The sequence below is a fragment of the Taudactylus pleione genome, unplaced genomic scaffold (genome assembly GCF_031769625.1).
Source record: "Taudactylus pleione unplaced genomic scaffold, aTauple2 ptg000317l, whole genome shotgun sequence".
Classification (NCBI taxonomy): domain Eukaryota; kingdom Metazoa; phylum Chordata; class Amphibia; order Anura; family Myobatrachidae; genus Taudactylus; species Taudactylus pleione.
The window spans coordinates 4,497,399-4,512,537 of NW_028284718.1; the positions used below are offsets into that span (position 1 = coordinate 4,497,399).

General features: G+C 33.1%; 8 non-coding genes across 8 annotated transcripts; all 8 read right to left on the minus strand.

Annotated features, from left to right (window-relative positions):
• Positions 1-698: 698 nt before the first annotated feature.
• Positions 699-770, minus strand: TRNAP-AGG (transfer RNA proline (anticodon AGG)). Its single transcript has one exon. It is a non-coding gene; the product is annotated as a tRNA-Pro (tRNA).
• Positions 771-1,986: 1,216 nt separating this feature from the next.
• On the minus strand, positions 1,987-2,058 carry TRNAP-AGG (transfer RNA proline (anticodon AGG)). Its single transcript has one exon. It is a non-coding gene; the product is annotated as a tRNA-Pro (tRNA).
• Positions 2,059-3,275: 1,217 nt separating this feature from the next.
• Positions 3,276-3,347, minus strand: TRNAP-AGG (transfer RNA proline (anticodon AGG)). Its single transcript has one exon. It is a non-coding gene; the product is annotated as a tRNA-Pro (tRNA).
• A 1,217-nt stretch (positions 3,348-4,564) lies between these two features.
• TRNAP-AGG (transfer RNA proline (anticodon AGG)) lies at positions 4,565-4,636 on the minus strand. The gene has a single exon. It is a non-coding gene; the product is annotated as a tRNA-Pro (tRNA).
• Positions 4,637-7,142: 2,506 nt separating this feature from the next.
• On the minus strand, positions 7,143-7,214 carry TRNAP-AGG (transfer RNA proline (anticodon AGG)). Its single transcript has one exon. It is a non-coding gene; the product is annotated as a tRNA-Pro (tRNA).
• Positions 7,215-8,430: 1,216 nt separating this feature from the next.
• On the minus strand, positions 8,431-8,502 carry TRNAP-AGG (transfer RNA proline (anticodon AGG)). The gene has a single exon. It is a non-coding gene; the product is annotated as a tRNA-Pro (tRNA).
• A 5,084-nt stretch (positions 8,503-13,586) lies between these two features.
• TRNAP-AGG (transfer RNA proline (anticodon AGG)) lies at positions 13,587-13,658 on the minus strand. Its single transcript has one exon. It is a non-coding gene; the product is annotated as a tRNA-Pro (tRNA).
• Positions 13,659-14,875: 1,217 nt separating this feature from the next.
• TRNAP-AGG (transfer RNA proline (anticodon AGG)) lies at positions 14,876-14,947 on the minus strand. Its single transcript has one exon. It is a non-coding gene; the product is annotated as a tRNA-Pro (tRNA).
• Between the last annotated feature and the right edge of the window lie 192 nt (positions 14,948-15,139).

Genomic DNA, 15,139 nt, shown 5'->3' on the forward strand with positions numbered 1-15,139 from the left:
GCGACAGAGTTTGGACTTGTCTGATCGATAAAACCCAAGACTTGTAAAAAGCTATGTGTAAATCATGCATAAATAGAAGAAAGGCAATAGGAAAATGATGAAGGCAAGATTCATAAGTATGTACAAATTCTATTGGGAGTATGGCAAAAACAAAACTCAGTTGATGCTATTGACTTAGCCAATTGAGAAAATCAGATATATATAAACCATGAGATGCACCGTAAAAAGAAAGAGAGGGCTCATCAGGGAATTGAACCAGGGACCTGTCGCGCCCAAAACGAAAATCATAGAATCATCAAGTAAGCATGTTTTATTTGATATCTTAATCAATTTTACGTGAAAATTATATTATTTTAAAGCAGTCACTAATGTGTACAAGGAGGAAATATTAGCATAAATAAAATATTTCCTAATAGTCAATAATTTTCTAAGTATACTTGCTTGAAAATTGCTGTACAAAGTTTTATGATGCCCAGCAGAGTTTTTCTGATGGATAAAACCCAAGACATGTCACATGCTGTGTGCAGATAAGTACTTACAAATAATTATAGCAGTTTCACAAAAAACAAAATTCAATTGTGCAAATTAGTAAATGCAATCTATTTTGAGAGTTTCGAAAAAACAACATTCAGTTGAAATTCACTCTGGAAATTGACTACTATAAGATAATAGAACCATTTCAAAGAATCTGAAAATCTGGGCTCGTCCGGGATTTGAACCCGGGACCTCTCGCACCCTAAGTGAGAATCATACCCCTAGACCAACGAGCCACCTACCTGAAGATTTTTCTTTGGATTTTTCAATTGATTTTTAGAAAATAGCTTTTTGTTTTTAAAACACCATATACATTTATGTAAAAATGAATTTGTAGAATAAATAAAATATTTCCTTATGGTCCAGTAGATAGTTTTCTAAGGTATGCATATAGGAAAAGTGCAGGGACAAGATTTGTGAGTGCCTACAGAGTTTGGGCTTCTCTCATGGACGAAGCTAAAGACTTGTCATTTGCAATGTACAAATCATGCTTCCAGACACAGAAGAAAGGCAAAAGAAAACCTTGCAATTTCATTTTTGAACTTTTTGTGTTTCAAAGTGAGACTATTCTTTTAAAACATTCAAAGCTATCTAGACAGAAGGGAACCTGCAGTTTTCCTGATATACCACAATACGGTTGAAATTTTAATAAGTATGCTCTTATTTGTAGTACAACTAAAATGTTTCCGTAAGATTCTATTGATAGTTTTCTATGTGTGCTTATTTGGAAAGTGCAGTGACAAGATATAAAAATGGCGACAGAGTTTGGACTTGTCTGATCGATAAAACCCAAGACTTGTAAAAAGCTATGTGTAAATCATGCATAAATAGAAGAAAGGCAATAGGATAATGATGAAGGCAAGATTCATAAGTATGTACAAATTCTATTGGGAGTATGGCAAAAACAAAACTCAGTTGATGCTATTGACTTAGCCAATTGAGAAAATCAGATATATATAAACCATGAGATGCACCGTAAAAAGAAAGAGAGGGCTCGTCAGGGAATTGAACCAGGGACCTGTCGCGCCCAAAACGAAAATCATAGAATCATCAAGTAAGCATGTTTTATTTGATATCTTAACCAATTTTATGTGAAAATTATATTATTTTAAAGCAGTCACTAATGTGTACAAGGAGGAAATATTAGCATAAATAAAATATTTCCTAATAGTCAATAATTTTCTAAGTATACTTGCTTGAAAACTGCTGTACAAAGTTTATGATGCCCAGCAGAGTTTTTCTGATGGATAAAACCCAAGACATGTCACATGCTGTGTGCAGATAAGTACTTACAAATAATTTTCGCAGTTTGACAAAAAACAAAATTCAATTGTGCAAATTAGCAAATACAATCTATTTTGAGAGTTTCGAAAAAACAACATTCAGTTGAAATTCACTCAGGAAATTGACTACTATAAGATAATAGAACCATTTCAAAGAATCTGAAAATCTGGGCTCGTCCGGGATTTGAACCCGGGACCTCTCGCACCCTAAGGGAAAATCATACCCCTAGACCAACGAGCCACCTACCTGAAGATTTTTCTTTGGATTTTTCAATTGATTTTTAGAAAATAGCTTTTTGTTTTTAAAACACCATATACATTTATGTAAAAATGAATTTGTAGAATAAATAAAATATTTCCTTATGGTCCAGTAGATAGTTTTCTAAGGTATGCATATAGGAAAAGTGCAGGGACAAAATTTGTGAGTGCCTACAGAGTTTGGGCTTCTCTCATGGATGAAGCTAAAGACTTGTCATTTGCAATGTACAAATCATGCTTCCAGACACAGAAGAAAGGCAAAAGAAAACCTTGCAATTTAATTTTTGAACTTTTTGTGTTTCAAAGTGAGACTATTCTTTTAAAACATTCAAAGCTATCTAGACTGAAGGGAACCTGCAGTTTTCCTGATATACCACAATACGGTTGAAATTTTAATAAGTATGCTCTTATTTGTAGTACAACTAAAATGTTTTCGTAAGATTCTATTGATAGTTTTCTATGTGTGCTTATTTGGAAAGTGCAGTGACAAGATATAAAAATGGCGACAGAGTTTGGACTTGTCTGATCGATAAAACCCAAGACTTGTAAAAAGCTATGTGTAAATCATGCATAAATAGAAGAAAGGCAATAGGAAAATGATGAAGGCAAGTTTCATAAGTATGTACAAATTCTATTGGGAGTATGGCAAAAACAAAACTCAGTTGATGCTATTGACTTAGCCAATTGAGAAAATCAGATATATATAAACCATGAGATGCACCGTAAAAAGAAAGAGAGGGCTCGTCAGGGAATTGAACCAGGGACCTGTCGCGCCCAAAACGAAAATCATAGAATCATCAAGTAAGCATGTTTTATTTGATATCTTAACCAATTTTATGTGAAAATTATATTATTTTAAAGCAATCACTAATGTGTACAAGGAGGAAATATTAGCATAAATAAAATATTTCCTAATAGTCAATAATTTTCTAAGTATACTTGCTTGAAAATTGCTGTACAAAGTTTTATGATGCCCAGCAGAGTTTTTCTGATGGATAAAACCCAAGACATGTCACATGCTGTGTGCAGATAAGTACTTACAAATAATTTTAGCAGTTTGACAAAAAACAAAATTCAATTGTGCAAATTAGTAAATACAATCTATTTTGAGAGTTTTGAAAAAACAACATTCAGTTGAAATTCACTCAGGAAATTGACTACTATAAGATAATAGAACCATTTCAAAGAATCTGAAAATCTGGGCTCGTCCGGGATTTGAACCCGGGACCTCTCGCACCCTAAGTGAGAATCATACCCCTAGACCAACGAGCCACCTACCTGAAGATTTTTCTTTGGATTTTTCAATTGATTTTTAGAAAATAGCTTTTTGTTTTTAAAACACCATATACATTTATGTAAAAATGAATTTGTAGAATAAATAAAATATTTCCTTATGGTCCAGTAGATAGTTTTCTAAGGTATGCATATAGGAAAAGTGCAGGGACAAGATTTGTGAGTGCCTACAGAGTTTGGGCTTCTCTCATGGACGAAGCTAAAGACTTGTCATTTGCAATGTACAAATCATGCTTCCAGACACAGAAGAAAGGCAAAAGAAAACCTTGCAATTTCATTTTTGAACATTTTGTGTTTCAAAGTGAGACTATTCTTTTAAAACATTCAAAGCTATCTAGACAGAAGGGAACCTGCAGTTTTCCTGATATACCACAATACGGTTGAAATTTTAATAAGTATGCTCTTATTTGTAGTACAACTAAAATGTTTCCGTAAGATTCTATTGATAGTTTTCTATGTGTGTTTATTTGGAAAGTGCAGTGACAAGATATAAAAATGGCGACAGAGTTTGGACTTGTCTGATCAATAAAACCCAAGACTTGTAAAAAGCTATGTGTAAATCATGCATAAATAGAAGAAAGGCAATAGGAAAATGATGAAGGCAAGATTCATAAGTATGTACAAATTCTATTGGGAGTATGGCAAAAACAAAACTCAGTTGATGCTATTGACTTAGCCAATTGAGAAAATCAGATATATATAAACCATGAGATGCACCGTAAAAAGAAAGAGAGGGCTCATCAGGGAATTGAACCAGGGACCTGTCGCGCCCAAAACGAAAATCATAGAATCATCAAGTAAGCATGTTTTATTTGATATCTTAATCAATTTTACGTGAAAATTATATTATTTTAAAGCAGTCACTAATGTGTACAAGGAGGAAATATTAGCATAAATAAAATATTTCCTAATAGTCAATAATTTTCTAAGTATACTTGCTTGAAAATTGCTGTACAAAGTTTTATGATGCCCAGCAGAGTTTTTCTGATGGATAAAACCCAAGACATGTCACATGCTGTGTGCAGATAAGTACTTACAAATAATTATAGCAGTTTCACAAAAAACAAAATTCAATTGTGCAAATTAGTAAATGCAATCTATTTTGAGAGTTTCGAAAAAACAACATTCAGTTGAAATTCACTCTGGAAATTGACTACTATAAGATAATAGAACCATTTCAAAGAATCTGAAAATCTGGGCTCGTCCGGGATTTGAACCCGGGACCTCTCGCACCCTAAGTGAGAATCATACCCCTAGACCAACGAGCCACCTACCTGAAGATTTTTCTTTGGATTTTTCAATTGATTTTTAGAAAATAGCTTTTTGTTTTTAAAACACCATATACATTTATGTAAAAATGAATTTGTAGAATAAATAAAATATTTCCTTATGGTCCAGTAGATAGTTTTCTAAGGTATGCATATAGGAAAAGTGCAGGGACAAGATTTGTGAGTGCCTACAGAGTTTGGGCTTCTCTCATGGACGAAGCTAAAGACTTGTCATTTGCAATGTACAAATCATGCTTCCAGACACAGAAGAAAGGCAAAAGAAAACCTTGCAATTTCATTTTTGAACTTTTTGTGTTTCAAAGTGAGACTATTCTTTTAAAACATTCAAAGCTATCTAGACAGAAGGGAACCTGCAGTTTTCCTGATATACCACAATACGGTTGAAATTTTAATAAGTATGCTCTTATTTGTAGTACAACTAAAATGTTTCCGTAAGATTCTATTGATAGTTTTCTATGTGTGCTTATTTGGAAAGTGCAGTGACAAGATATAAAAATGGCGACAGAGTTTGGACTTGTCTGATCGATAAAACCCAAGACTTGTAAAAAGCTATGTGTAAATCATGCATAAATAGAAGAAAGGCAATAGGAAAATGATGAAGGCAAGATTCATAAGTATGTACAAATTCTATTGGGAGTATGGCAAAAACAAAACTCAGTTGATGCTATTGACTTAGCCAATTGAGAAAATCAGATATATATAAACCATGAGATGCACCGTAAAAAGAAAGAGAGGGCTCGTCAGGGAATTGAACCAGGGACCTGTCGCGCCCAAAACGAAAATCATAGAATCATCAAGTAAGCATGTTTTATTTGATATCTTAACCAATTTTATGTGAAAATTATATTATTTTAAAGCAGTCACTAATGTGTACAAGGAGGAAATATTAGCATAAATAAAATATTTCCTAATAGTCAATAATTTTCTAAGTATACTTGCTTGAAAACTGCTGTACAAAGTTTTATGATGCCCAGCAGAGTTTTTCTGATGGATAAAACCCAAGACATGTCACATGCTGTGTGCAGATAAGTACTTACAAATAATTTTAGCAGTTTGACAAAAAACAAAATTCAATTGTGCAAATTAGTAAATACAATCTATTTTGAGAGTTTTGAAAAAACAACATTCAGTTGAAATTCACTCAGGAAATTGACTACTATAAGATAATAGAACCATTTAAAAGAATCTGAAAATCTGGGCTCGTCCAGGATTTGAACCCGGGACCTCTCGCGCCCTAAGTGAGAATCATACCCCTAGACAAACGAGCCACCTACCTGAAGATTTTTCTTTGGATTTTTCAATTGATTTTTAGAAATTAGCTTTTTGTTTTTAAAACACCATATACATTTATGTAAAAATGAATTTGTAGAATAAATAAAATATTTCCTTATGGTCCAGTAGATAGTTTTCTAAGGTATGCATATAGGAAAAGTGCAGGGACAAGATTTGTGAGTGCCTACAGAGTTTGGGCTTCTCTCATGGACGAAGCTAAAGACTTGTCATTTGCAATGTACAAATCATGCTTCCAGACACAGAAGAAAGGCAAAAGAAAACCTTGCAATTTCATTTTTGAACTTTTTGTGTTTCAAAGTGAGACTATTCTTTTAAAACATTCAAAGCTATCTAGACAGAAGGGAACCTGCAGTTTTCCTGATATACCACAATACGGTTGACATTTTAATAAGTATGCTCTTATTTGTAGTACAACTAAAATGTTTCCGTAAGATTCTATTGATAGTTTTCTATGTGTGCTTATTTGGAAAGTGCAGTGACAAGATATAAAAATGGCGACAGAGTTTGGACTTGTCTGATCGATAAAACCCAAGACTTGTAAAAAGCTATGTGTAAATCATGCATAAATAGAAGAAAGGCAATAGGAAAATGATGAAGGCAAGATTCATAAGTATGTACAAATTCTATTGGGAGTATGGCAAAAACAAAACTCAGTTGATGCTATTGACTTAGCCAATTGAGAAAATCAGATATATATAAACCATGAGATGCACCGTAAAAAGAAAGAGAGGGCTCGTCAGGGAATTGAACCAGGGACCTGTCGCGCCCAAAACGAAAATCATAGAATCATCAAGTAAGCATGTTTTATTTGATATCTTAACCAATTTTATGTGAAAATTATATTATTTTAAAGCAGTCACTAATGTGTACAAGGAGGAAATATTAGCATAAATAAAATATTTCATAATAGTCAATCATTTTCTAAGTATACTTGCTTGAAAATTGCTGTGCAAAGTTTTATGATGCCCAGCAGAGTTTTTCTGATGGATAAAACCCAAGACATGTCACATGCTGTGTGCAGATAAGTACTTACAAATAATTTTCGCAGTTTGACAAAAAACAAAATTCAATTGTGCAAATTAGCAAATACAATCTATTTTGAGAGTTTCGAAAAAACAACATTCAGTTGAAATTCTCTCAGGAAATTGACTACTATAAGATAATAGAACCATTTCAAAGAATCTGAAAATCTGGGCTCGTCCGGGATTTGAACCCGGGACCTCTCGCACCCTAAGGGAGAATCATACCCCTAGACCAACGAGCCACCTACCTGAAGATTTTTTTTGGGATTTTTCAATTGATTTTTAGAAAATAGCTTTTTGTTTTTAAAACACCATATACATTTATGTAAAAATGAATTTGTAGAATAAATAAAATATTTCCTTATGGTCCAGTAGATAGTTTTCTAAGGTGTGCATATAGGAAAAGTGCAGGGACAAGATTTGTGAGTGCCTACAGAGTTTGGGCTTCTCTCATGGACGAAGCTAAAGACTTGTCATTTGCAATGTACAAATCATGCTTCCAGACACAGAAGAAAGGCAAAAGAAAACCTTGCAATTTCATTTTTGAACTTTTTGTGTTTCAAAGTGAGACTATTCTTTTAAAACATTCAAAGCTATCTAGACTGAAGGGAACCTGCAGTTTTCCTGATATACCACAATACGGTTGAAATTTTAATAAGTATGCTCTTATTTGTAGTACAACTAAAATGTTTTCGTAAGATTCTATTGATAGTTTCTATGTGTGCTTATTTGGAAAGTGCAGTGACAAGATATAAAAATGGCGACAGAGTTTGGACTTGTCTGATCGATAAAACCCAAGACTTGTAAAAAGCTATGTGTAAATCATGCATAAATAGAAGAAAGGCAATAGGAAAATGATGAAGGCAAGTTTCATAAGTATGTACAAATTCTATTGGGAGTATGGCAAAAACAAAACTCAGTTGATGCTATTGACTTAGCCAATTGAGAAAATCAGATATATATAAACCATGAGATGCACCGTAAAAAGAAAGAGAGGGCTCGTCAGGGAATTGAACCAGGGACCGGTCGCGCCCAAAACGAAAATCATAGAATCATCAAGTAAGCATGTTTTATTTGATATCTTAACCAATTTTATGTGAAAATTATATTATTTTAAAGCAATCACTAATGTGTACAAGGAGGAAATATTAGCATAAATAAAATATTTCCTAATAGTCAATAATTTTCTAAGTATACTTGCTTGAAAATTGCTGTACAAAGTTTTATGATGCCCAGCAGAGTTTTTCTGATGGATAAAACCCAAGACATGTCACATGCTGTGTGCAGATAAGTACTTACAAATAATTATAGCAGTTTCACAAAAAACAAAATTCAATTGTGCAAATTAGTAAATGCAATCTATTTTGAGAGTTTCGAAAAAACAACATTCAGTTGAAATTCACTCTGGAAATTGACTACTATAAGATAATAGAACCATTTCAAAGAATCTGAAAATCTGGGCTCGTCCGGGATTTGAACCCGGGACCTCTCGCACCCTAAGTGAGAATCATACCCCTAGACCAACGAGCCACCTACCTGAATATTTTTCTTTGGATTTTTCAATTGATTTTTAGAAAATAGCTTTTTGTTTTTAAAACACCATATACATTTATGTAAAAATGAATTTGTAGAATAAATAAAATATTTCCTTATGGTCCAGTAGATAGTTTTCTAAGGTATGCATATAGGAAAAGTGCAGGGACAAGATTTGTGAGTGCCTACAGAGTTTGGGCTTCTCTCATGGACGAAGCTAAAGACTTGTCATTTGCAATGTACAAATCATGCTTCCAGACACAGAAGAAAGGCAAAAGAAAACCTTGCAATTTCATTTTTGAACTTTTTGTGTTTCAAAGTGAGACTATTCTTTTAAAACATTCAAAGCTATCTAGACAGAAGGGAACCTGCAGTTTTCCTGATATACCACAATACGGTTGAAATTTTAATAAGTATGCTCTTATTTGTAGTACAACTAAAATGTTTCCGTAAGATTCTATTGATAGTTTTCTATGTGTGCTTATTTGGAAAGTGCAGTGACAAGATATAAAAATGGCGACAGAGTTTGGACTTGTCTGATCGATAAAACCCAAGACTTGTAAAAAGCTATGTGTAAATCATGCATAAATAGAAGAAAGGCAATAGGAAAATGATGAAGGCAAGATTCATAAGTATGTACAAATTCTATTGGGAGTATGGCAAAAACAAAACTCAGTTGATGCTATTGACTTAGCCAATTGAGAAAATCAGATATATATAAACCATGAGATGCACCGTAAAAAGAAAGAGAGGGCTCGTCAGGGAATTGAACCAGGGACCTGTCGCGCCCAAAACGAAAATCATAGAATCATCAAGTAAGCATGTTTTATTTGATATCTTAACCAATTTTATGTGAAAATTATATTATTTTAAAGCAGTCACTAATGTGTACAAGGAGGAAATATTAGCATAAATAAAATATTTCCTAATAGTCAATAATTTTCTAAGTATACTTGCTTGAAAACTGCTGTACAAAGTTTTATGATGCCCAGCAGAGTTTTTCTGATGGATAAAACTCAAGACATGTCACATGCTGTGTGCAGATAAGTACTTACAAATAATTTTAGCAGTTTGACAAAAAACAAAATTCAATTGTGCAAATTAGTAAATACAATCTATTTTGAGAGTTTTGAAAAAACAACATTCAGTTGAAATTCACTCAGGAAATTGACTACTATAAGATAATAGAACCATTTAAAAGAATCTGAAAATCTGGGCTCGTCCAGGATTTGAACCCAGGACCTCTCGCGCCCTAAGTGAGAATCATACCCCTAGACAAACGAGCCACCTACCTGAAGATTTTTCTTTGGATTTTTCAATTGATTTTTAGAAATTAGCTTTTTGTTTTTAAAACACCATATACATTTATGTAAAAATGAATTTGTAGAATAAATAAAATATTTCCTTATGGTCCAGTAGATAGTTTTCTAAGGTATGCATATAGGAAAAGTGCAGGGACAAGATTTGTGAGTGCCTACAGAGTTTGGGCTTCTCTCATGGATGAAGCTAAAGACTTGTCATTTGCAATGTACAAATCATGCTTCCAGACACAGAAGAAAGGCAAAAGAAAACCTTGCAATTTCATTTTTGAACTTTTTGTGTTTCAAAGTGAGACTATTCTTTTAAAACATTCAAAGCTATCTAGACAGAAGGGAACCTGCAGTTTTCCTGATATACCACAATACGGTTGAAATTTTAATAAGTATGCTCTTATTTGTAGTACAACTAAAATGTTTCCGTAAGATTCTATTGATAGTTTTCTATGTGTGCTTATTTGGAAAGTGCAGTGACAAGATATAAAAATGGTGACAGAGTTTGGACTTGTCTGATCGATAAAACCCAAGACTTGTAAAAAGCTATGTGTAAATCATGCATAAATAGAAGAAAGGCAATAGGAAAATGATGAAGGCAAGATTCATAAGTATGTACAAATTCTATTGGGAGTATGGCAAAAACAAAACTCAGTTGATGCTATTGACTTAGCCAATTGAGAAAATCAGATATATATAAACCATGAGATGCACCGTAAAAAGAAAGAGAGGGCTCGTCAGGGAATTGAACCAGGGACCTGTCGCGCCCAAAACGAAAATCATAGAATCATCAAGTAAGCATGTTTTATTTGATATCTTAACCAATTTTATGTGAAAATTATATTATTTTAAAGCAGTCACTAATGTGTACAAGGAGGAAATATTAGCATAAATAAAATATTTCCTAATAGTCAATAATTTTCTAAGTATACTTGCTTGAAAATTGCTGTACAAAGTTTTATGATGCCCAGCAGAGTTTTTCTGATGGATAAAACCCAAGACATGTCACATGCTGTGTGCAGATAAGTACTTACAAATAATTTTAGCAGTTTTACAAAAAACAAAATTCAATTGTGCAAATTAGTAAATACAATCTATTTTGAGAGTTTTGAAAAAACAACATTCAGTTGAAATTCACTCAGGAAATTGACTACTATAAGATAATAGAACCATTTCAAAGAATCTGAAAATCTGGGCTCGTCCGGGATTTGAACCCGGGACCTCTCGCGCCCTAAGTGAGAATCATACCCCTAGACAAACGAGCCACCTACCTGAAGATTTTTCTTTGGATTTTTCAATTGATTTTTAGAAATTAGCTTTTTGTTTTTAAAACACCATATACATTTATGTAAAAATGAATTTGTAGAATAAATAAAATATTTCCTTATGGTCCAGTAGATAGTTTTCTAAGGTATGCATATAGGAAAAGTGCAGGGACAAGATTTGTGAGTGCCTACAGAGTTTGGGCTTCTCTCATGGACGAAGCTAAAGACTTGTCATTTGCAATGTACAAATCATGCTTCCAGACACAGAAGAAAGGCAAAAGAAAACCTTGCAATTTCATTTTTGAACTTTTTGTGTTTCAAAGTGAGACTATTCTTTTAAAACATTCAAAGCTATCTAGACAGAAGGGAACCTGCAGTTTTCCTGATATACCACAATACGGTTGAAATTTTAATAAGTATGCTCTTATTTGTAGTACAACTAAAATGTTTCCGTAAGATTCTATTGATAGTTTTCTATGTGTGCTTATTTGGAAAGTGCAGTGACAAGATATAAAAATGGCGACAGAGTTTGGACTTGTCTGATCGATAAAACCCAAGACTTGTAAAAAGCTATGTGTAAATCATGCATAAATAGAAGAAAGGCAATAGGAAAATGATGAAGGCAAGATTCATAAGTATGTACAAATTCTATTGGGAGTATGGCAAAAACAAAACTCAGTTGATGCTATTGACTTAGCCAATTGAGAAAATCAGATATATATAAACCATGAGATGCACCGTAAAAAGAAAGAGAGGGCTCGTCAGGGAATTGAACCAGGGACCTGTCGCGCCCAAAACGAAAATCATAGAATCATCAAGTAAGCATGTTTTATTTGATATCTTAACCAATTTTATGTGAAAATTATATTATTTTAAAGCAGTCACTAATGTGTACAAGGAGGAAATATTAGCATAAATAAAATATTTCCTAATAGTCAATAATTTTCTAAGTATACTTGCTTGAAAACTGCTGTACAAAGTTTTATGATGCCCAGCAGAGTTTTTCTGATGGATAAAACTCAAGACATGTCACATGCTGTGTGCAGATAAGTACTTACAAATAATTTTAGCAGTTTGACAAAAAACAAAATTCAATTGTGCAAATTAGTAAATACAATCTATTTTGAGAGTTTTGAAAAAACAACATTCAGTTGAAATTCACTCAGGAAATTGACTACTATAAGATAATAGAACCATTTAAAAGAATCTGAAAATCTGGGCTCGTCCAGGATTTGAACCCAGGACCTCTCGCGCCCTAAGTGAGAATCATACCCCTAGACAAACGAGCCACCTACCTGAAGATTTTTCTTTGGATTTTTCAATTGATTTTTAGAAATTAGCTTTTTGTTTTTAAAACACCATATACATTTATGTAAAAATGAATTTGTAGAATAAATAAAATATTTCCTTATGGTCCAGTAGATAGTTTTCTAAGGTATGCATATAGGAAAAGTGCAGGGACAAGATTTGTGAGTGCCTACAGAGTTTGGGCTTCTCTCATGGATGAAGCTAAAGACTTGTCATTTGCAATGTACAAATCATGCTTCCAGACACAGAAGAAAGGCAAAAGAAAACCTTGCAATTTCATTTTTGAACTTTTTGTGTTTCAAAGTGAGACTATTCTTTTAAAACATTCAAAGCTATCTAGACAGAAGGGAACCTGCAGTTTTCCTGATATACCACAATACGGTTGAAATTTTAATAAGTATGCTCTTATTTGTAGTACAACTAAAATGTTTCCGTAAGATTCTATTGATAGTTTTCTATGTGTGCTTATTTGGAAAGTGCAGTGACAAGATATAAAAATGGTGACAGAGTTTGGACTTGTCTGATCGATAAAACCCAAGACTTGTAAAAAGCTATGTGTAAATCATGCATAAATAGAAGAAAGGCAATAGGAAAATGATGAAGGCAAGATTCATAAGTATGTACAAATTCTATTGGGAGTATGGCAAAAACAAAACTCAGTTGATGCTATTGACTTAGCCAATTGAGAAAATCAGATATATATAAACCATGAGATGCACCGTAAAAAGAAAGAGAGGGCTCGTCAGGGAATTGAACCAGGGACCTGTCGCGCCCAAAACGAAAATCATAGAATCATCAAGTAAGCATGTTTTATTTGATATCTTAACCAATTTTATGTGAAAATTATATTATTTTAAAGCAGTCACTAATGTGTACAAGGAGGAAATATTAGCATAAATAAAATATTTCCTAATAGTCAATAATTTTCTAAGTATACTTGCTTGAAAATTGCTGTACAAAGTTTTATGATGCCCAGCAGAGTTTTTCTGATGGATAAAACCCAAGACATGTCACATGCTGTGTGCAGATAAGTACTTACAAATAATTTTAGCAGTTTTACAAAAAACAAAATTCAATTGTGCAAATTAGTAAATACAATCTATTTTGAGAGTTTTGAAAAAACAACATTCAGTTGAAATTCACTCAGGAAATTGACTACTATAAGATAATAGAACCATTTCAAAGAATCTGAAAATCTGGGCTCGTCCGGGATTTGAACCCGGGACCTCTCGCACCCTAAGTGAGAATCATACCCCTAGACCAACGAGCCACCTACCTGAAGATTTTTCTTTGGATTTTTCAATTGATTTTTAGAGAATAGCTTTTTGTTTTTAAAACACAATATACATTTATGTAAAAATGAATTTGTAGAATAAATAAAATATTTCCTTATGGTCCAGTAGATAGTTTTCTAAGGTATGCATATAGGAAAAGTGCAGGGACAAGATTTGTGAGTGCCTACAGAGTTTGGGCTTCTCTCCTGGACGAAGCTAAAGACTTGTCATTTGCAATGTACAAATCATGCTTCCAAACACAGAAGAAAGGCAAAAGAAAACCTTGCAATTTCATTTTTTAACTTTTTGTGTTTCAAAGTGAGACTATTCTTTTAAAACATTCAAAGCTATCTAGACAGAAGGGAACCTGCAGTTTTCCTGATATACCACAATACGGTTGAAATTTTAATAAGTATGCTCTTATTTGTAGTACAACTAAAATGTTTCCGTAAGATTCTATTGATAGTTTTCTATGTGTGTTTATTTGGAAAGTGCAGTGACAAGATATAAAAATGGCGACAGAGTTTGGACTTGTCTGATCGATAAAACCCAAGACTTGTAAAAAGCTATGTGTAAATCATGCATAAATAGAAGAAAGGCAATAGGAAAATGATGAAGGCAAGATTCATAAGTATGTACAAATTCTATTGGGAGTATGGCAAAAACAAAACTCAGTTGATGCTATTGACTTAGCCAATTGAGAAAATCAGATATATATAAACCATGAGATGCACCGTAAAAAGAAAGAGAGGGCTCGTCAGGGAATTGAACCAGGGACCGGTCGCGCCCAAAACGAAAATCATAGAATCATCAAGTAAGCATGTTTTATTTGATATCTTAACCAATTTTATGTGAAAATTATATTATTTTAAAGCAATCACTAATGTGTACAAGGAGGAAATATTAGCATAAATAAAATATTTCCTAATAGTCAATAATTTTCTAAGTATACTTGCTTGAAAATTGCTGTACAAAGTTTTATGATGCCCAGCAGAGTTTTTCTGATGGATAAAACCCAAGACATGTCACATGCTGTGTGCAGATAAGTACTTACAAATAATTTTAGCAGTTTGACAAAAAACAAAATTCAATTGTGCAAATTAGTAAATACAATCTATTTTGAGAGTTTTGAAAAAACAACATTCAGTTGAAATTCACTCTGGAAATTGACTACTATAAGATAATAGAACCATTTCAAAGAATCTGAAAATCTGGGCTCGTCCGGGATTTGAACCCGGGACCTCTCGCACCCTAAGTGAGAATCATACCCCTAGACCAACAAGCCACCTACCTGAAGATTTTTCTTTGGATTTTTCAATTGATTTTTAGAAAATAGCTTTTTGTTTTTAAAACACCATATACATTTATGTAAAAATGAATTTGTAGAATAAATAAAATATTTCCTTATGGTCCAGTAGATAGTTTTCTAAGGTATGCATATAGGAAAAGTGCAGGGACAAGATTTGTGAGTGCCTAC